This window comes from Nicotiana tabacum, chromosome 12 (genome assembly GCF_000715075.1).
Source record: "Nicotiana tabacum cultivar K326 chromosome 12, ASM71507v2, whole genome shotgun sequence".
NCBI lineage: Eukaryota > Viridiplantae > Streptophyta > Magnoliopsida > Solanales > Solanaceae > Nicotiana > Nicotiana tabacum.
The window spans coordinates 65904475-65927805 of NC_134091.1; the positions used below are offsets into that span (position 1 = coordinate 65904475).

Here is a 23331-nt window from a genome sequence, read left to right on the forward strand (position 1 = left end):
TTGCTCTTCTTGTATTTATATGCTTACTTTAATGTTGTTACTAACATCCCACTATCTGTTACTGCTTTATATATACTGTCATCACATTATTTCCTATCGAGTCTTGGCCGTACAGTATCACACACAATGGCACGCGAGGGTTGTCTTTTACACCCCTCCGAATCTTCTTTCAAAAATTATTTAGTTTCAGGGAATGGCTTTATCAGATCAACTGACATAACTTCTCGCAATATTCAGTCCAACTCAAAATTAAGAAACATTCTACTCTTGAAAACATAGGTCATACTGCATAAACCTTAGGTGAGTAGCTCCTTGGCATCGACACATAATTAGGAAAGCCACCCTAATGTCAATGGGTCATGCACCCAACGATATGGCTTTTGTAGAACGACAAATCAATCACGATGAGACACTAAAGATCCAGAGCAAAACACTTACCAAACCCTTTTATTCCCTCTTCAGAAATGGAAATAAACCAGAACATCCCAAAAATCAATGTGGTCATAGGAGCACCGCACAAGCTAAAGCAATGGTGGAAGAATATTTGCCGAGAACATGGAGACGAAATCATGATACACTTAGGAGCATTGACTGCCTTACTGAACATCGGGGCCGACAAGGTGCTTACCCGTTTGCTTATAGAATTCTGGGATCCGACCAATGCTATTTTGAAATTCGCTGACTGTGAATTGGTGCCAACGTTGGAAGAAGTTACCAGCTTCACAGAGCTTCTATTTACTAGGAGAAAGCTGATACTACCGGTCACCATGCCCGGCTACAGGTTTCTCGATGCTTTAGGTTTGGCGGGTAGTCGTAGTTTAAGACGGATGGTTAAGCCTGGACCACTTGTTCGATAGGTTTGGACATCGAGATAGCTATGAATGGTACCTAGGAGAGTTTCAGTGTGATCAAGATATCTAGGAGGGTATCCACCCATAACCTTCTATTTGGCGCTATTAGGACAGTTGGTTTTCCCACAAAGGAGAGGACGGATCAACATCAACTTGTTGCCAGTGGTCTTGGCAACATTCCGGGGTAACCTTCAAGCCACCTTGGTTCCAATGATATTAGAAAATATTCTCAGAGAATTATCTGCATGTTTCTGAGGGTACAATTTCTTCAAAGGTTGCAACTTGTTACTCCAAATAAGGGCCACTGAGCACTTCTTTCAGTGAGAGGCAATTGTGGATTACTTTGTGGGTGTTAGAAATATGATTCGGAGTCGCAATGAGAGAATGAGGCATTGGGTTTCCCCGCACGGACAGGAAGAATAGAGACAGATGCTGACCAACTTGAGCGGAGAGTGGATAAACTAGAAGCTTTCGTAGCTGAGTGACATAGCAATTCTAAGGACTCCCTAGAAGTATTTCATTGAGCTGATAGGACTTGAGGACATTCAACCATATGCACCCCTATGAGTTCTCAGATAGTTTGGTTTGATTCAGGATGTACCTCTATGGATGATAACGACTCTATATGAAGATGAGTACAATGGGCAGATCCTGATACCAAGGATAAGGAGACTTCATGAGGAGTGGAGCGATTTAATTATGATGCCAATGGGTCAGAATTCGTTGTGCACTCTAGAGTACTATGTCTGGATCAATGAAGAGGATGAGTTGGCCCGACCAAGCAGGGAAGGAATAGCCTGGCTAGAAGATGCAGTGGCAGCATTACAGATCTATCATGAAAGTTTTCCTCAATACCTTGTAACAACCTCCATGCATCTCCAAGTGGTCCCAGGATCAATTGATCATATGCTGCCACCTCCAAAGGATGATGACCGAGTGGTCGAGTGTATAGAAATTGAGTCTGAGACATAACCAAAAGAAGACCCGGAAGAAGAGCTTGATTTCAATGATAATAATGAAGAAGAATTTGAAAAAGACCTGGAAGAGGAACCGGAAGAGGAAGAAGACATGGGAAAAGATTCTGGGGATGACTGTTACTAGCTGGTTGATTTCACACTTTTCCTACCTTGTATCGTTTATCCCGAACTCTTTCATTTCCCTAAGGGCAAGTATGTTGAGCCCATGTAATCTTATGAATGTTGAAAACAATGTTGTAACCCTTGCTCCCGCCTACTACAATCCAAATATTATTAATGAAAACCAAAAGTTTGCTTCAAATCTGAACGTGTCGAATCTAACAGTTTGTCAAATATTCACGACTTAGGCCTACCTCCAGCAAAGAGAGGCCCCTCACACATTAGGCAATACGCTTTCTTGAATACGTGAACTAACTGCTCTATGTGCTCATATTTAAGCAAACACTGAAATTGACTCCTACTCTTTTTATTTTCTTTTCTTTTCTTTTCTTTTCTTTTCTTGCATTACTTTATCATTATTCCCCAAAGAAGAGGTTGGTTTGTGTTGACCCAAAAACTGGCGGAACCACCATACAACTTGAGATCAAAAGGGAAGATGTCTGCGACAGATAACCTAACTGAACATGCTCTAGTAATAGATGATAGCCCGGGGCGATCGGGAGAAAATGATGATACTCGGAATGAAGAACATGTTGCTAGGATAGCACAAGAGATGGAATCATTAACAGAGGAAGTACAACACATTTGGGAATTGGCGCATTTGGTCGTGACGACGATCCCACAACCACCCTGTTTTCTTTCACTAGATTCGATCCCCGATCATTTTCCTTTAACTACCCGCCAAGCAAACAATATCCCAACTTTAGTCACTACAACCCAGATTATACACCTAGTAACCCCTGCAAACCCACCAAATCCTCCCATACACACTCCTTATGTACCAAATTATGTTCAGACACCGTGAAATCCAATAGTCACTACCAATAGCATTTATTCCCTCCTCATGATGGCGTCACCTTCACCACCAATCAAAACTAGCACATACCTGCGGCACATACCTATACACACGAGCGATATGTTCCACTCGTATATGCCATTTCAGAACCCACCTTCACAGCGCCCGTCACGGTCAGGTTGCCTTATGAAGTTGATCAGTATGCTGAAATGGAGAAGGAATCTAAGTATAAAGAGGAAGAGTTGGTATCTGAATAACTGCGTGCGTTGAGGAAATAAATGAATAACCTTAGGTCGCTCGAGGGAGCAAAAGTCTAGATTATGAGGATCTGTGTATACACCCTGATGTTTACATGCTGGTAGGGTACAAGCCTCCGAAGTTTGACATCTTTGATGGGATAGGTGATCCCCATGCACACTTGAGGGCTTACTGCGATAAGCTAGTTGGAGTAGAAAGAAATGAGAAGTTAAGGATGAAGCTATTTATAAAAATTTTGACAGGAGAGGCACTTACTTGGTACACTCGCCAGGATCCCAAAAATTAGATGGAGTGGCAGGATATGGCAGAAGATTTCATGAACCGTTTCCAGTTCAACACATTAATTACCCCAGATAGGTTCGCCCTGGTAAATTTACAGAAAAAGCCGTCATAATTATTTTAGGCATATGCCCGTCGTTGGAGGTCGTAGGCTGCTAGGACTCAGGTCCCTCTAGATGACAACGAGCTGATCAGGGCTCAAGAAGGAATCTACTTTGAAAAGAAGATGGGAATGATGGGGTAGAAGTTCCCCGAACTTGTTAAGATGGGAGACTTTTTAGAGGAATGCATCAAGTCCGGCAAAATACAATCTATGATCGCATTGTAAGCAGCTAGCAAAGAAATTCAATCCAGCTTGATAGGCACCAGGAAGAAGAAGAAAGAAGAGGTATTAGTAATCATTCCCTATTACCAGTCCAATTCACTCCATGGAAATAGCTCTTACTCTCTGAACACCCATCCACCTACTTATGCTCCAGTATACAACACACAACCATACTACAACCTTCAACCTCAATATAACCCACCTCGTTCCCATACAAATCCAAATCCACAATGACCATACGCTCCAGTTCAAACAACCACTCATCAAAATCGACTCACCTACGCACCCCGACCTCGCCCAAATTTGAAGAAAGAAGTCCCAAAAACTACACCCCAATTTCTGAACCTTTGGCTCAATTGTTTGAAAGGTTGAGGAGAGCTGGCTTGATACATCTGGTAGAAGGGAGGATTCATGAGCATCCTTCAAAATGCTTTGATGCAACCAAGTGGTGCGTCTACCATTCGGGCGTATCAGGGCATAATACTGAGGATTAATTCATACTAAAGAATGGAATTGAGTCGCTGATCAAAAGTGGAGCCATTGAGTGCACCCCAGCTCCACCCAATGTGAACCGTAACCTACAGCCGAACCACCGGAATCAAGGAGCTAATATGATCCCCTTGGATGAAGAGTATGACTTGAAAGGAACCATCGTCACATTAGAAACCACTGAGACTGCAAGGGTTCCACCCCGAAGAACTCTGATGATCACCGTACAACTAAAATCTCCAGTGATGGTCCAGACATACTAGCAACAGTCCACTGCCATTATCAAGAATGAGGAAGATCGGGAATACAAGACAGTACAGTGGACGTATCAGCAAAAAGGAAAAGGCAAGATGATGGATTCTACAGCGGCTCATAGAATGACCAGGTCAAGGAGGTGTTACGCTCCGGACTAGGTAAACCGAGGAAATCCAAGAAAGGAACAGATTCAGAGGAGGAATATAACAGATACTGAGGTTGTAGAATTTTGGAAGAAGATGTCATCTAAAGAATACTCCGCGAAGGAGCAACAGAAGAAACCCCCTGCACATATATCGATCATGGACCTGCTAATGAGTTCTGACAGTCATAAAGATGTATGAAGGTGTTAAGTGGAGTGAGTGTGACGAGCAACACTACTAGAGACGCATTGGCGGCGACTACCGGGAAGATGGTCGAGGCGAACATGATTACCTTCCGAAGAGATGAACTTCATGTAGAAGGTGTTGACGGTCAATTTTGACCCTCCCTTTTAAAATTAATTTATTTGCACTTAAAAATTTACAATGAATGTTTTGAAAGTATTTTCCATCAATAAATACATGTTTTATAAAAATTAATTAAATATTAGTTTTGAAATTAGTCACTCAGTATTAGCATTGTGTAATTACAAATATACTTACTATTTTCTAAAATACATCATATAGGCTTTATAATTAATGTAATGAATTACTCCTTAATTTCTAGATTAAATAGACTACTATGATAATAATTCGAAATTAGTGTAGTAAATAGGAAAATAAGATATTTTATTAATTAATTAACTAATTACAGTAATTAATAGTGTATTTGATAATTTTAATTTCTATTATATTTATTAAAATTATTTAAGTTTATTTAAATTAATTTCAAAGGGGCTAAAGACATATGGCTACAGTTGCAAAAATCCAATCAAATACAAATTGGCTATTTGTCAAATTAATTCCTGCCCAAAACAAAATCTGATCCAGTCCAAGCAACCCTCTCTTTCCATCTTAGCAATCTGCATCCCTCTCCCTAAACCAATCAGTGTTTGCCACGTCGCCGGTCTCCCACACTCACAAAACAAACACAACTAATCTGAGCTATTTATTTCCTAGATCGACGGCCTACAATTTTACTCTACTTTCCTCTTTAATTTTCAAAACACTCGGAGTTTTTAATCTTGACCGTTGGATCACAAATATCCAACGGCCACCGAATTTCCCATAAAAATCAGATTAATCCCTAAATATCAGGACTGTTGATCTAAAAGATCAATGGTCCAAATCCAATCTCTCAAGCTTAAGCTTAGAGACGGCCCCCAAACCCCTTAACCCTAATTCATTTACAACCCTCTCAGCCGCCTACCTTTCCGCTTTCCCTCTTCTTTATCTCAATCTCACATGAATGTTAATCAATAGACCTTGCACAAATTCGTGCAAGGTCATGAAACCTCTCACCAAATCGTCCTCTCCTGCTTCACTATCCGAGAATCCCGCTGACCTTTCCCCTTTTTGTGTTCTTCAAATCTGAATCACTTGAATCCCGACCTTAGCATCGAGACACTGCCTCGTCTTCGTTCTTTCAAATCCAAACTCAGAAAATCCTCCCCTTTGTCCCTACGATATGAAGCCTGCGATTTATTTTCCATTTCCATCACAAAATTCAAAATCCCCAATCTGAAACCCTAGACCTAAAGGACGAAACTTCAATTCATCTGATTTCTCCCTTCGTTATTTCAATTCGCAGCATGCATGGTTGATTTATTCAGCTTCATCATCATTATTCTTTTTCAGAGGTCAAACGCAGTTACCTATGGATATTAGAGTCTGACCACTGATCGAAGACTTCAACGGTCGACCCTCTCCCCTCTCAGGTAAAATCACTCACCAATTTTACCTCTGTCTCTCTGATTTTCACTCGCCTATGCTTGCATCATCTAGTAGTCATCTTCTTTTACTACTAAATTTGAATTTTGCTAAAACCCTAAGCCATTAATGGCATTATAAATATGGGCTTTAATGTTCTCACCTAACAGACCTAACATCTTCAACCTACAGAGCTAACACACCCAATAGATACAAAAAGCTATCACGAAATTGCTTAGAAAGATCTCGACTTTAGCCTTGAGTAGTAAATTAAGCTAGGGTTCTAACTAGCTTCTGGTTTCTTTCTGATTCTGAGTATTACACTAGTCGGGATGAGTTCTTAATTCTATACGACTAAACAAGAGTCTGTTTTTTTTGGTTTGCTGCTCAAGAGGTGATCAGTACACCTCCATCCTCTCTCTCTTAATTACTTCGTTTGAAAAATGATGAACGTGTTATTGTTTTCCTGATTAACTGCTTAGTTTATAATGTTTATTCAGTCTGTAATCATTTATTTTTGGTTCACCATGACTTGCTCATCTATGATAAGATGTTACTTATCTAATGTTAATTAAGTAGTAGTGTGACTTTAATGACCTCAATTTCTACATCGAACAACCTATGTGTTTAAGTTGCTTAACCTGCCTTGATGATTTCTCACATCTACCTAGACTTCAGACTTTACTCTAATGTTCTATTGTAATCTTTATGCTCATCATGTTGTATTCTGTTCAGTTATAATCCTCATGCTCATCATGCTGCATTCTTTCGATTTCTGCTATTCTAATACTTAGGGTGTTGTTGTAGTCTTCATGCTTATCATGCCCTGCTCTCTTGAGTGTTGTCATTCTACACTTGGGTTTGCTGTTAAATGATTCTAGTTAGGGTATGCATGAAGGTATGTAGGATAACCCTGCCTCACTTGGCTAAGGCTTGTGAAACCTGAGTATTCAAAATGCTTTCATAAATACTTGTTAGTCCTTGAGTATCCTTTGAATCATTACTATGAATGCTTTACATCCATGTCTAACTGTTAATTGAAAAACAGTCCTACTAGGATGAACTTCTGTGCACATCAGTGATACTTGTTATGATTAATTTATCTATTATGAGTTAGGCTGTCACGACCCAAAAATCACCAGTCGTGATGGCACCTAACTCGACCCGCTAGGTAAGCCAACTAACAGTCAATATAATCCAATTGAAATTTGTAGGAAATATAAGAAGAATTATCTCAACTTTTACAAATTAACCTAAGAACGGGTAGTACAAATCATGAGCTTCTAGGACTTAGAATTTACAAAGCTGATATAAATAATTATACGATCTGTTTGGAAGCTACATAAACAGATTAACAAAATATAAAGCCACCAAGGACAGTGGAGGCATGAAGATAGATATAACAAACAAGAAAGGGGACACGTGATCTTTATAAGTTAACAAGTAGAGACATGAATGACTAACATGGAAGAAGACTTGTACCTAAGTGCAACAAAACAGATATGTCATGGATGCAACTATAATAGCAAGAAGTAGGCATGATATTTACAAGTGAAGCAAGTAGAAGGCATGGGCAACACAACAACAATTGAGATAGAGAATAAAGACAGAAAAGTGACGACAAGTCATATAAGAACCGTAAGTACGACAGTAACAATTCAAGGTAAGGACATGAAGATATTTGCAGGAAAAGGATATCACAACATAATACATGTCCCTTGTCCTCACTTGCACGGAAACGCCCTTCATGCCATGAACTCGCAATAACACAAAAACATGATAATATAAATGAAATAGCACGGCATCACCCTTCATGCTTTTACTCACAAATGATATGGCACGACATCACCCTTCGTGCTTTTACTCTCAGATAATATGGCACGGCATCACCCTTCGTGCTTTTACTCTCAGATAATATGGCACGGCATAACCAGTCGTGCTTTTACTTTCAGATAATATGGCACGGCATCACCCTTCGTGCTTTACACTCTCTCTCACATGATAATGTATAAACAATGGCACGACATCACCCTTCGTGCTTTACACTCTTCTTTACCAAGCATATGTATATCAATGACAAACAAGGCAGGAAGCATAAATAACGTCAAGGAGAGTATTTAAACGAATATTCCAAATGAATCCCAATCACAACTTCCCAAGCCGGCAATAGTTCAATAAACCCGCAAGAACCTTATTATTCAAGTATTCCAACAAATCTCACAAATGATCTACAACACAAGTGTAAAATCTAGTATCTCAAGAATATCGGCTATAGCAAGGTATTAATAATTATGCATAATGATAACTGAGTTAAACACATCAATGTAATCTCAGAATTCCATCAAATTTGATCAAGTCATAATGAACTAAGTCTTTGTTTCAAACATTTAATACTATATTCTTAGTATCTAGGAATCAAGTCATGCATGAAGCAAGAAGATCACACGAATGTACAAGACCCAATTCATAACATAATTTACCCCCGAGCATGGTTAACCCTGGCACATGTATATATGCTCGTCACCTCATATATGTATCACCCCCGCATGTAGCAAACAATGTCAAATAGTAGGGAAAACTCCCTCAACAAAGTTAGGCAAGACACTTACCTCAATTCGGCTAATTCAATACTCAATTTAGCTTTTGCTTTATAAGATCCACCTCTGCAAGGCTCAATCTAGCCAAAGACGACTTAAATACATCACACAATGCAAGGAAAAATAATTTCAATTAATAAAGCTGTGATTTTTATTCAATTTCTAAAAAGTCAACAAAAGACAACTCCCGGGCCCGCCCGGTCAAAACCCATGTCCAAGGGTAGGTCTTGACTACCCATAGCCTCACGAGTCCAAATATGTATTTTATTTCCAAATCTGAGTCATATTCGACTCTCAAATCCCAAATTTCCATTTTTGAAAGTTTTGACAAACTTCCCAAATTCTTTCCTAGATTTCTCATGAATTTGATGTTAAATCTTGTGTAAAATCATGAAATATAGTTGAGAATTGATAAGAGGCACTTACCCAGTGATTTGGTATGAAAATCCCTTCACAAAATTGCCTCCCATCGAAGTTAGGGTTCAAAATATATCAAAATGAAGCTAAGTGTCGAAATTCTCAGCATTTAGCAGGTTGCAGATGTCGCATTAGCGACAGGGGGTTCGCAAATGCGACCCCCGCAAATGCGAACAAAATATCGCAATTGCGAACTGGAGACTTTCCTGCTAAGGTCGCATTTACGACCAAAAGCTTTGCAAATGCGAAAAAGGGATCGCAAATGCGAGATATTCGTCGCAAAAGCAAACTCCAGCCTAGCAGCCCGGGTTTGCAAATGCGATAGACGCATTTGCGACCAAAACACCGCAAATGCGATTAAACCATAACCAGCACTCAAAACTTTAACAAAAACAAATCGAAACCAATACGAAACTCACCCGAGCCCCCGAGGCTCCAAACCAAACACCCACACAAGTCTAAAAACATCACACGAACTCGCTCGAGCGATCAAAACATCAAAATAACCTCTAGAATCATGAATCGGATGCCAAAACAGATGAAGATCAAAGGAAACTTCAAGAACTTCTAGAATCGCAACCAAGCGTCCGAACCATATCAAATCAACTCCAAATTGCGCCAAATTTTGCAGACAAGTTCCATGTGATGAAACAAACCTACTCGGGTCTTCACCTCATGCATAACAACTTCGAAACGACGAATCACACATAAAGTCAAAATCAATGAACTTTGGAACTTCAACTTCTACAACCGATGCCAAAACCTATCAAAACACGTCTGATTGACCTCAAGTTTTGCACACACGTCACATTCAACATTACAGACCTATACCAACTTCCGAAATCAGAATCCCAGCCCCAATATCAAAAAGTTCACTCTTGGTCAAACTTCCCAAAATCCAACTTCTGCTATTTCAAGACTAATTCGACTACGGACCTCCAACTAACAATCCGGACGCGCTCCTAAGTCCAAAATCACCCAATGGAGCTAACGGAACTCACAAAATTCCATTCCAAGATCCAATACTAAAAGGTCAAACTTGGTCAACTCTTCCAATTGAAGGCTTAAATCTTGAAGTTCATTCTTCCTAATCAATTCCGGATAACTTGAAAACCAACACCGATAATTTATGCAAATCATAATACATCATGCAGAGATACTCGAGCCCTCAAACTACCGAGAAAACTGCAATTGCTCAAAACGACCAGTCGGGTCGTTACATCTTCCACCACTTAAACACACGTTCATCCTCAAACGTGCCAAGAGTCGCTCCAAAGCTGTCAAACCACGGTGTAACCTTACTATGCATATACCCGGGGATGATCCCACATCACCCTACTCCATATAGACTGCCAACGCAACATAACTTGAGATCCTTACTTCAACTTTGATCCTTATCCTTAGAACCCAATCTCCAACATCCAAAATTCGTTACAAACCCTGAATCTCATATCTACACACTGTATAAACCTGAACAGTTGTATTAGGTCATAACCATAACCCCAAGATTAAATTGCATAATACTCCCCATCACTCAGACACTCACACCAGGGACTGTTAACCACCATTACTGACCAACAACAAACCCAGTGCCGGTAGCAAACCTCGTATCGATTAGAGCCTCGTTTAAAATCTTCATACCCTACCGGTGATGAAAGAAACATGCATAACCTCTTAACCACTCATCTGATCAAGAAGCCAAGAAACTCACTCATCCGACCAGGGCCATAGCCCAAATCCTCAGCAAAATATGGTATTATTCTCCCAAACATTCCTCGTCCCAATACAATAGTGCAAATCTCAGGTCTAGAAAGCTCATATCATCCAATACAACAATCCCCACCGACAGGTATCAACAATAATCATATGGAACCCCACATAACACGGTCCCAGACACCAACAAGTAATAATTCAGACATAACAGGTAATAGTAAGAGAGTTAAATCAGAAGACAACTAAACAAGTGAAGCAGGCAGGTTTAGCATTTTCCCTATGAACTATTTTCAACAAAGTGAAAGTAAAAATACACGAAGTAAACATCAGGAGTTACATTTTATCACAGTACCGTTGCAGTGTGCATCCCAATCCCATAATATCAATCCACATAGGGTATCCCTCGAGCATAATACTCGGGCTCATTGATCATATGTGCGTCAGTATCAAGCACAATAGAGTGCACAAAACTATAATTGTGGAAAAAATTATTAATAACAAACAATACTGAGAGGACAAGCACAACTATGGTGCAATAAGCAAATCAACATCACGAAGGCCATCTCGCCCATTGCGCCATAAGGCCTAAACTGAATTGCAATACGCGTACGAAGAACCATGTAACCCTCACAACCCGTCATAGCATAAGAGAGGAACACATAACACAGACCAAGGCGCGAATAGCATCTCTTCCGCCCGACGATATACCTAGGGTAATAGCTGCGCAGGAGCAAGCAAATCCGATCTGATAGAGAATGCACATCCTCATTGGGCCTACCAATGTGCCCCCAAATCAACTCCGGTCATCCCCGAATGGACAAATAGTCCTCCAAAAGTCCATAACGACATAACCATGACACACACTGTCATCTGGCTAGCTTTGGCCATATTTCACGGTCCACAACCACGAAACAATCTGCTTCTGAGAACTCCAAGTCTCCAAATCCATGGAACACATGAATCACCCTACCTGATCCCAACTCCACTGCCCAAATGCTTAACTCATCTCTCGAATACGGTCATCCCACGAGGAATACTTCTATAATTCTTCCGTGCCACATAACCAAATCTGAACCTCAGCAGTCGACTAACCAGGCAAGCACCACAATATCAATGATGCATCCGTAAATCAAAACATAATGTGCCTTCTGAAATGCACACCCTTCTCAGGCAACACCAGGTAGTAATAGCATCCATCTAAACATCTGAAATCGTCCGTGTTGTCTAAGAATCCATGACCTTCCCTTCAAAACTAAATCGTGACCTTGCGCATGCAAACCTCAAATCTCGATCAGCCAGAAACCTTCTATTTGATCTCATCCTGGAGGAAATCCCAATACGCGACACGTTCATCACACCAGTAGGAAATATTCACCTCGAATCGTGATAGAAATCATCGAGAAACCCTTGGAATCCGTTTGCACATACCCAAGCTATCATAAGCATATCCTTATAACTCAACCAAGCCACGCAGTTGCCCAAAACCCATGAGCATTTCCACGAAACACCTGTGGAGACCCACCACATCATAAGTACTCAAAAAACTGATCATATCATTACCGTGTTGATCCAATTTACAATCAAACTGCCCTATTTCCTTGGAGTTCCTTCCACATTACCCTCAAGTTGATACCCCTCCTTGCGAGAACACCATGATCCTTACCCCAAAGCTCACCATAAGAGATCCTAGCATAAGAACCATACCGCCTCAAGGCCCATAAGCCGTTGCATTCCCTCTTCGTACCCAAAGCACCACGACCGAGGCACCCGCTTTGAAGAGACCTTCTGTGAATCCAAATTCGTTTCCTCCACCACTTAGTCTTCCTATTAATGAAACACATAATCCACAATGATATAGAAATACCATGAGCCTCGATACTATCCAATGTAAATCTTAAACTCTAGCCACAACTATTATGCCACCGCTTAATCTTCCTGAGTTTGAACTCATCAATGAGGCATGAGAATCATATTCGTTCCACAATTAAACAACATGAAAACATTTCAATACACTCATAACTCGAGACTATACATCACATCAAGATAGAAATCAAGCACCCATTAGCCCTTTTTACACCTCAAGCAGACTCTTCTCGTCGCCTTCAAATCATCTGAACATAGCCTGCAGTCACATCCTACTCGTCATTTAGTCATCCAACCACTCGCCTTCCACAAATTCCACTCATAGGGACACTACCGGACGTATAAGTCCAAAAGCACATGCTTACCCAACCGAAATCCCCGTGCTCAAGCTGCAATCAAAACCTGGCTTCAAGTCCTCCAGACTGACCCATCATCAGCACACAGGAATCATATCTCGCATCTCATGCATGGACTCACAAGTCATCAATGCACAGCCGATACCGAGCACTAATGTGCACATACGAATGCGTGGAAGGAATTCAAAGAGTTACACTTCAAGTTGAATCAATGCCGCACTATAAGGAAAGAAAGATGGGAAGTATATCTAAAATGTCATGTAGCCTCTCGAAGATAGGTATGGACGTCATCATACTGATCCGCAAGACTCTACTAGACACTTGCTCATGACTTGTAGAACATATGAACCTATAGCTCTGATACCACCTATCATGACCCAAAAATCACCAGTCGTGATGGCACCTAACTCGACCCGCTAGGTAAGCCAACTAATAGTCAATACAATCCAATTGAAATTTGTAGGAAAAATAAGAAGAATTATCTGAACTTTTACTAATTAAACCAAGAACTGGTAGTACGAATCATGAGCTTCTAGGACTTAGAATTTACAAAGCTTATACAAATAATTACACAATCTGTTTGAAAGATACATAAATAGATTAATAAAATCTAAAGCCACCAAGGACAAGTGGCAGCTATATCCGGAATGCACGAACATCTTCAGGGTCAGCTCCTGACATCACCAGCAGCTCCGCTCTAAAAGTCTGCACGCAAGGTGCAGAAGTGTAGTATGAGTACAACCGACCCCATGTACCCAGTAATTATTTTGTCTAACCTCGTCGAAGTAGTGACGAGGCTTTTTTGTAAAAAGATGCTCACTAATAAAAATCTGTACCGAAATCTAGAAATAGAATTATACTACAGTATAATATGATAGAGTACACGAAACGAATGTACAAAACAATAAGAGAGTACTAGAAGAGATCAAAATTCAACAGTTTCCAATATCTCGACCAATCCTTTCCGTAGAGCGAAACCCAATGAACCACAATAATTACCTCAAAACTTTCATAGTGTAAGAGAAACACTCAAGACATCAAATTCAACGGCGCGGCAACACCCTTCGTGCATTAATCTTCTCCTCACCAAATATGCGTAAAACAGTACCAACTGAAGGGTAGAAATACCGATAACAGAAATGACAAAGTAGGAAATACGCAAGTAGTAATAATGAGCGAGAATGTACATAAGGACATCTGTAACAGACTAAGCGGAAGGCATAAAGGTCATGACAACAATTAGGAAAAGGAATGTAACTTCAACTAACTAGCATGGTGGAGGCATGAAGATAGATATAACAAATAAGAAAGGGGACACATGATCATTATAAGTTAACAAGTAGAGATATGAATGACTAACATGGAAGAAGACCAGTACCTAAGTGCAACAAAATAGATATGTCATGGATGCAACTATAATAGCAAGAAGTAGGCATGATATTTACAAGTTAAGCAAGTAGAAGGCATGGGCAACACAACAGCAATTGAGATAGAGAATAAAGACAGAACAGTGACGAGAAGTCATATAAGAACCATAAGTACGACAGTAACAATTCAAGGTAAGGACATGACGATATCTGCAGGAAAAGGATACCACAACATAATACATGTCCCTCGTCCTCACTTGCACGGAAACGCCCTACGTGCCATGAACTCGCAATAACACAAAAACATGATAATATAAATAAAATAGCATGGCATCACCCTTCGTGCTTTTACTCACAAATGATATGGCACGACATCACCCTTCATGATTTTACTCTCAGATAATATGGCACGGCATCACCCTTCGTGCTTTTACTCTCAGATAATATGGCACGGCATCACCCTTCGTGCTTTACACTCTCTCTCACATGATAATGTATAAACAATGGCAAGGCATCACCCTTCGTGCTTTACACTCTTCCTTACCAAGCATATGTATATCAATGACAAACAAGGCAGGAAGCATAAATAACATCAAGGAGAGTATTTAAACGAATATTCCAAATGAATCCCAATCACAACTTCCCAAGCCAACAATAGCTCAATAAACCCGCAAGAACCTTATTTTTCAAGTATTCCAACAAATCGCACAAATGATCTACAACACAAGTGTAAAATCTAGTATCTTAAGAATATCGGCCGTAGCAATGTATTAATGATTATGCATTATGATAACCGAATTAAACACATCAATGTAATTTCAGAATTCCATCAAATTTGATGAAGTCATAATGAACTAAGTCTTAGTATCCAACATTTAATACTATATTCTTAGTATCTAGGAATCAAGTAAGGCATGAAGCAAGAAGATCACGTGAATGTACAAGACACAATTCATAACATAATTTACCCTCGAGCATGGTTAATGCTGGCACATGCATATATGCTCGTCACCTCATATATGTATCACCCCCGCATGTAGCAAACAATGTCAAATAGTAGGGAAAACTCCCTCAACAAAGTTAGGCAAGACACTTGCCTCAATTCGGCTAATTCAATAATTAATTTAGCTTTTCCTTTACAAGATCCACCTCCGCTCGGTTCAATCTAGCCAAAGACGACTTAAATACATCACAGTATGCAAGGAAAACAATTTTAATTAATAAAGCTGTGATTTTTATTCAATTTCTAAAAGTCAACCTATTCAAAAGTCAACTCCCGGGCACGCCCGGTCAAAACACAAGTCCAAGGGTAGGTCTTGACTACCCATAGCCTCACGAGTCCAAATATGTATTTTGTTTCCAAATCCGAGTCCTATTTGACTCTCAAATCCCATATTTCCATTTTTCAAAGTTTTGACAAAAATCCCAAATTGTTCCCTAGATTTCTCATGAATTTGATGTTAAATCTTGTGCAAAATCACGAAATGTAATTGAGAATTGATTAGAAGCACTTACCCAATAATTTGGTATGAAATTCTCTTCACACAATCGCCTCCCATCGAAGCTAGGGTTAAAAATATATCAAAATGAAGCTAAGTCTCGGAATTCTCAGCATTTAGCAGGTTGCAGATGTCACATTTGCGACAGGGGGTACGCAAATGCGACCCCCGCAAATGCGAACAAAATATCGCAATTGCGAACTGGAGACTTTCCTGCTAAAGTCGCATTTGCGACCAAAAGCTTCGCAAATGCGAAAAAGGGGGCCATCGCAAATGCGAGATATTCTTCGCAAAAGCGAACTCCAGCCCAGCAGTCCAGGTTCGCAAATGCGAGGCTTCTTTGCAAATGCGATAGCCGCATTTGCGACCAAAACATCGCAAATGCGATTAAACCAGAACCAGCACTCAAAACTTTAACAAAAATAATTTAAAACTTACCCGAGCCCCCGAGGCCCCAAACCAAACACCCACACAAGTTTAAAAATATCACACGAACTCGCTCGGGCGATCAAAACATCAAAATAACCTCTAGAATCACGAATCGGATGCCAAAATGCATGAAGATCAAAGGAAACTTCAAGAACTTCTAGAATCACAACCAAGCGTCTGAACCATATCAAATCAATTCCAAATGGCGCCAAATTTTGCAGACAAGTTCCATGCGACGAAACGAACCTACTCGGGACTTCAACTCATGCATAACAACCTCGAAACGACGAATCGCACCTAAAGTCAAAATCAATGAACTTTGGAACTTCAACTTCTACAACCGATGCCGAAACCTATCAAAACACGTCCGATTGACCTCAAATTTTGCACACACATCACATTTCACATTACGGATCTATTTCAACTTTCGAAATCGGAATCCGATCCCAATATCAAAAAGTCCACTCCCGGTCAAACTTCTCAAAAATCCAACTTCCGTCATTGCAAGACTAATTCGACTACGGACCTCCAACTAACAATCCGGACGCGCTCCTAAGTCCAAAATCACCCAACGGAGCAAACGGAACTCACGAAATTTCATTCTGTGATCTAATACTAAAAGGTCAAACTTGGTCAACTCTTCCAACTCAAGGCTTAAATCTTGAAGTTCATTCTTCCAGATCAATTCCGGATAACTTGAAACCAACACCGACGATTTATGTAAATCATAATACATCATGCGAAGATACTCGAGCCCTCAAACTACCGAGAAAAGTGCAATTGCTCTAAACGACCAGTCGGGTCGTTACAGAGTAGTTGTACCTGTTGTGGTTGAATGCTAACTGTTTTTTGTAATTTGAGTACAACTTCACCATATTTATCTATTCAACCCAATCTGTATAGCTGGTTTAAATCTGTTTAGTATGATGTTTCCCCTATTATTAACCCCCTAATGGTACTGATAACGTGATTCTGTAATGTTCGAGACTCATCTTGTCTTGTGAGGCCACAGTTTTGATTGAAGTCTTTGTATGTGTGGAAGTTTGGCATGAACCTTTGTCTATCCCTCATGACTTCATATTTTGAATACTGTTTTGAAATTATACTCAGTCCTCTCTTTCCCCTGTCATTCTGGATTGAATCTGGTATAGGAGAACCCTTTTTGTTATTACTTATTGAGTATAATAACTTGCCTATATCATTGTGTGAATCTTCATTGAGAATTCCAACACTACAACAAAAAGGGGATTTAGCGGCAATAAGAAAGGCCATTAGCGGCAATAACAATTATCGTTATATCCTTTACTGGCCATTATTATTTAACCGCTGATGTCGGGGTCGGTAAAGCCTTTAGCGGCGATTGTTACAAACGCTGGTAAACAATATAAATTATTGCCGCTAAAAACTATAAGCTTTAAAGATAATTATTTACGGCAATTATGATGGCTGCTAAACCCAATCCAAAACGGCTAATTATGCTCCTTTAACATCCATTTATATAGTCACTAAATTTAAAATAATTGCTGCTAAAAGTTCTTATGTTTAACGACAATTGTGTTGTGTCAATTAGAATGGCTATAATATCCCTTTTGAAAAATATCTTAGTTTTCCCTTTTAGCGTCCATTTTAATGGCTGATATATTCTACTAAATTGCCACTAAAAGTCAATATTTTTAATAATAATTATTTTCCGGCAATTATAATAGCTACAATATCCTTTATAGAAATATCTTAACCATTAATAATAGTTGCGACATTCGTCCAAAATATGATCCAAACAACAACATATATTAATATTAATTCAAAAAATATAATATATCTCATTAAATCCTAACAAACAAAAGTAAGTACTAATCAAAAATATTAATAAAATAAACTAATATTGTCTGAACTAAATAGCTAATGTCATTAAAAGTAATCCTCACAAATAGCTAATGTCATTAAATGATAGTCTTCAAATTATTTTCGCAACTTTTAATCATATTGAAATCTTCCACCCGTAAAAGTATCGAACATCAGACTGTATGACCTGAAATTATAAATTAACTATGTCAAAAGATAAAATATAATGTGAAAAAATATCTTAAAGACTCCATCTCTGTCAGATTCTTTTTCACCCAACTCACTCACCTAACATTTATAAGCAGAAACAACTAGATGGATTAATAGGCGAGCAAAATGGATGTGCAAATAATGAAAGAAAGTTTCTTTCGTTGTTATGACAGAGAAGAAACAAAAAAATATCAAAAGCAGAGTATTAGCTTGGAGAATTAAAAAGAAGTTTTATATGCTTTCGGTATCTTCTTGGTACATTTTTAATGAAATTTACATTACCTTATCGAAAAAGGATATTTACCAGCATCTGGTCTCAAGAAATGCAAATGTTTTGTGCAATTGTTGGAGATTCAAACTTACCCAACAAAGACTCAACACACAGGCTTCACAAGATGCAGAAAGGTTTCATTAAATCCACCCACATTTCATAATTGACTATGCATCTAGAAAGAAAACGTTTTCTCATACAACATAAATTAAATAATCATTTTTTTTTTGAACATTCTATTTAACTTTCTTAACATCTATGGAACTAAAAGAAAAGTCACAAATCATCTTCGTATTTATTTTAATAACTAAAATCGTCAAGGGCTAGTGGCATAAGATTCAAAATAGAGTATGCAATGTTAGTATAAAGATCAGAAGTTAGATACCATCTATTTATAATTTCAAAGACAGAAGATTGCCAAGCAATTTACAAACTTTTGCTTGGATAGAAGCAATGGACAAGGTGTCATAGAAAGTAATAAACCAAACCTATGTTATTGTAATGCAACACAAGACATGGCAAGAGGAAAAAATAAAGATCCTCTTAAACCACTTGAAGAGATGACATCGACTTGCTTCTTAAATCCATTCATCCCATCAGTAACAACAGAAAGGAAAACTCGTTAGGAATTATCACTTCTTAAATTTATAACTCTACGCCGACATCTCAGTCATTGCAACTGCAGGTGGCTCTTGTGCAGTCGCTCCCATCTCTAGTGCTTATGGGTGCTGCTTGTTGTAAATGGGTGAAGTTGTGATTGACTTTCAGGTTTAAGGCTATAGGTTTGTCAACCATCCCAAGAATTCAAGAAGACAAATATGAATTGATTTAAAGACATAAAATGATGTCCATTTAACAGAATAAATAAATATATTTTTCACTATGTGGTATAATAATATTACACATATAATCACAATCAGAAAAAATATTTTCTTTAAAATGATTCACTACTATCACAACCTTACGACATCAACAACAGTAAAAAAAAATAATATATAAAAGCAAGAAGCATCTAAGGTAAGCCGAAATACTAGAACAAATTAATTAAAAAAAAAAGAACTCAAACAATAGTGCCGAAGGATAAAGATGGGTAGTACCATGAGAAGGTTGGGTATTTTCAGCAACACTAGGTATCCTTGATATTTGTGGTACTCGTTCATGTCCACTGTTGACGTCAGGGATCTAATAAATATTAACACTTTAGGTAACAATACTTTTAAATAATTAAACTTTCATTAAAAATATCTAAAGCTTATGAAATCAAGTTATCTGTTCAGCTGAGGTGCTATTGCTATTTTGAGGCATAAATATAGTAGGAGCATATTTGCGCACGAGTTGTCTCATTTGGAGTAATTCTAATTGCATCTTTTCCTGATTTTCTTTCATCAAATTCATTTCTCCATTTTGTTTCTCCTTTAGCTCAATTATCTCCCGTTCTAACATTTGTATAACCTCATTAGACGAATCCTCTGTAATAATATTTCCCAAGGAAGACCTAACCCATAGAACAAAAGAAGTTGGACCAAGTCCTAAATCACAAATATACCCACTATTTTCATTTCCCAACACCTGGGAATATACATCGCCTTCCCACCAATTTCTTCTTTTCCTCCTTGTTAAAATTTCTCCAATCATCTACATGTAGAGGTGTTAGTTCTGGAGTTCTGGCAATAATTCCTAGAAAGCCAGCAAGCTTTCCACCCTCTTTCCCAATAGCTTGGTTACGATTATTAAACGGTACATCAATGGTCTTCCCCGACGGAAGTTTCCAAATATCTTTTAGTAAAGTAGGCCCACGAACCTTTCTTGCTTCCGAATTACCTAGAATGAAAAATATATGAATCATATGATGATTTCAAGAATCCTAACTCAAGATACGTTAGCATTACGCTACTGAAAGAGACTAGTAAATCATGAATATTACTATAAACGTCAGAATAACCCCAAAAAAAACAGCAATGTTCAATTTGCATAGATTAAGAAATAAGAACCATGCACCTGCCAAAATTATTTTTCGTACAAACTTGATTAGTCTCACACTTCATTAAAGCAGAATGTGACAACTTCATTATTAAACATTGTTGTTTTTTTTCATATTCACTTTACTACCTTCTGAAAGTTATGAGTTCTTTCATTAGTATGTGCTTCTAATTTATCATGGTGCTCTGTATAGGGAAATACTGCATATAAGGGAAAGTAGTGGAACAAAGCCGTGAGCTACTACATAGAAGCAATAAAATTGAATGATAAGGCCACATACTATTGCATCAGGTAGCTGCTTACTTATAATTGGGATGGTATGATAAAAAATCATGTAGAACTACTTCTTCAGTGCTTGATGGTCTAATATTTTTACTGAGTAATTTCACTTGCAGCTTTCAACAAGCTGAAGAGAACTGTACTAAAGCAATTTCACTTGATAAAAAGATATCAGGAGAAATTTAATTTCTGGAAATGTGCAATTGATATAAAGTGAACTCTTTTTTTGAGTTGTACTGTAATCTATACTTCAAAAGCAACAGATTGCAATACTAAAAAGGTATTACCTGAATCGTCATTATGTTGAATCTCAGTGCCACCAGCAGAACTATTCGACTCATTAGATTGACCATCGTGTGCTTGGGCTTAAGAGTAGTTCTGATCATCCATCAACTGCTCAATATATGGTTGGGCTCTAAAGTAGGTTTGACCATCCATCAATTGCTCAATATAAGGTCGCACATATTCATCATCATTTTGTTCAATTACCAGTTGATTGCGACCTCTAGTTTGCATAGTTCCTTTTCCAAAATGAAGAAATTATCTAGCTGCATTAAGTTATACTAGTACCAGATTAACTCCAACAGATCAGTAGGTCACATGCGAAATAGGAGGAAGCATCCCCCTTATCTCTAGCTGTGAAAAACAAACAAGTAGCGATTCATGCGTACAAACAAAGCCTTGCGATATAGATAGTTCTAGAGATAAGAGGTATTGATGCACCAGAAAAAATAATTGTCCAATGATAATAACACCTTAGCATATTGCAATGCAAGGCTACAACCAACAAAATATAAGTAAAAAAATCACAAAGAATCCACTCAAACATCCAATGATCAACCAATACAACCATGAAAAATACATAGATGACTAACATGCATCTTCTATAAAATGACTTACATTGAAAGAAAAAGATTTATTTGTAAAAATTAATGAACTATTGATCCAGAATATAGGAAAAATAAAGTTAAATAACTGTAAGAATAATTCCATATGAAAAAGATATGCTATAAAAATTAAAATTTTGTTTAATTCAAAATCAATGCCATAGATTCGTCAATACTAAATTAGAAAAGATATAAAGATTTTACTCATTCAGCGAATTGAACTTTGACAAATCGAAGCCATAGACCCAACCAGTAAGCAATTTTCATCAACCCAACACCCACGCAATCAAACACTACAGATTAGAGAGAGAAACTTATTGACGGCTTGCGGTTTTGGTTGCGGATACGATTTGTATACTATGAGTTTTTTCAACCCAACTAATTGGCAATTTTCAACCCAACACCCATACAATAAAATCAAAGATAGAGAAAGACCCATACAATAAAACATCAAAGATAAAGAAAGAAACTTACTTTTTGGTTGAGAATGTGGTCGGCAATTTTGCTCTTAAATGGCTTACAAATGAGATTGTATAATATGAGGGTTACTTTTTTGGTTAAGAAAGTGGCCGTCAATTTTGCTCTTGGATGGCTTGCGGAGAGATTGTGTAAGGGTTTTTAAGTTAAAGTAATTTATGTCTTTTTTTTTTTTTGTAGTCTTTACGTTAAGTTGAGAGATTTAGGCGGGAGATGATTTAGCGAAAAATAAAAATTGGAGGCAATATTAAAAGTAAAAATAATAGCTTTCCCGTCTATTCTCTTGAATGGCCATTAAAAGTACACTAATTACCGGTTAATATTTATTGGCCGCTAATATTTGCCTTCTGTGAATAAATTAGCGGCAATTAGTTTATTGCTGCTAAATACCCTTTTTGTTGTAGTGCAAAGGGATTCAAGTGGTGTTATCCATTTATGTGTATGCTCATGATAATATCTAATGTTGAACTAACCTGTGATCAATCCATTAGGACAATAGCCTTTGGTGTTATAGCTCTAAAACTATATGTCTTATCTGTCCATGGGTCATATGACTCCAGTTGTTTGGTTCTTTAGCAACAGTAGTACAAGTGTTCCTGCCTCCATATGTTCTTAGAACTTGACTTTTAAACATATTCAATATGCGTTTCACTCACTTAATACTGAAGTATAGTCATACTGTCTCTATGAGTTTTTCCTAAGATATTCTGATAAGTAGGAGTATGCATTTGTGGGAGCAGAGTTTAACTCTAGGTTGGGCTGCTCTTCTTGGCACAAGCATTGCCCTGGGCCTTGAGACCCTTGGGAACTTTGAAGTATCGGGGGATTCAAAGGGGGCATCGGTATTGAGTAGAATTCTGTTCTTAGCTTTTAATTCATTGACACTTATTACTCTCTTTGGGTTT

The 23331-nt window shown here is 38.3% G+C and overlaps 1 long non-coding RNA gene across 2 annotated transcripts; it reads right to left on the minus strand.

Moving 5' to 3' along the window:
- Positions 1 to 18322: 18322 nt before the first annotated feature.
- LOC107798693 (uncharacterized) lies at positions 18323 to 22576 on the minus strand. 2 transcript variants are annotated; one of them, XR_012697339.1, is made up of 4 exons: positions 22424 to 22576; positions 21350 to 21698; positions 19901 to 20624; positions 18323 to 18509 (listed from the first exon to the last, which is right to left on the minus strand). It is a non-coding gene; the product is annotated as an uncharacterized LOC107798693 (long non-coding RNA). The 2 variants fall into 2 exon arrangements; XR_001650973.2 differs by lacking the exon at positions 18323 to 18509 and having other exon boundaries at positions 19651 to 20624.
- Positions 22577 to 23331: the final 755 nt, after the last annotated feature.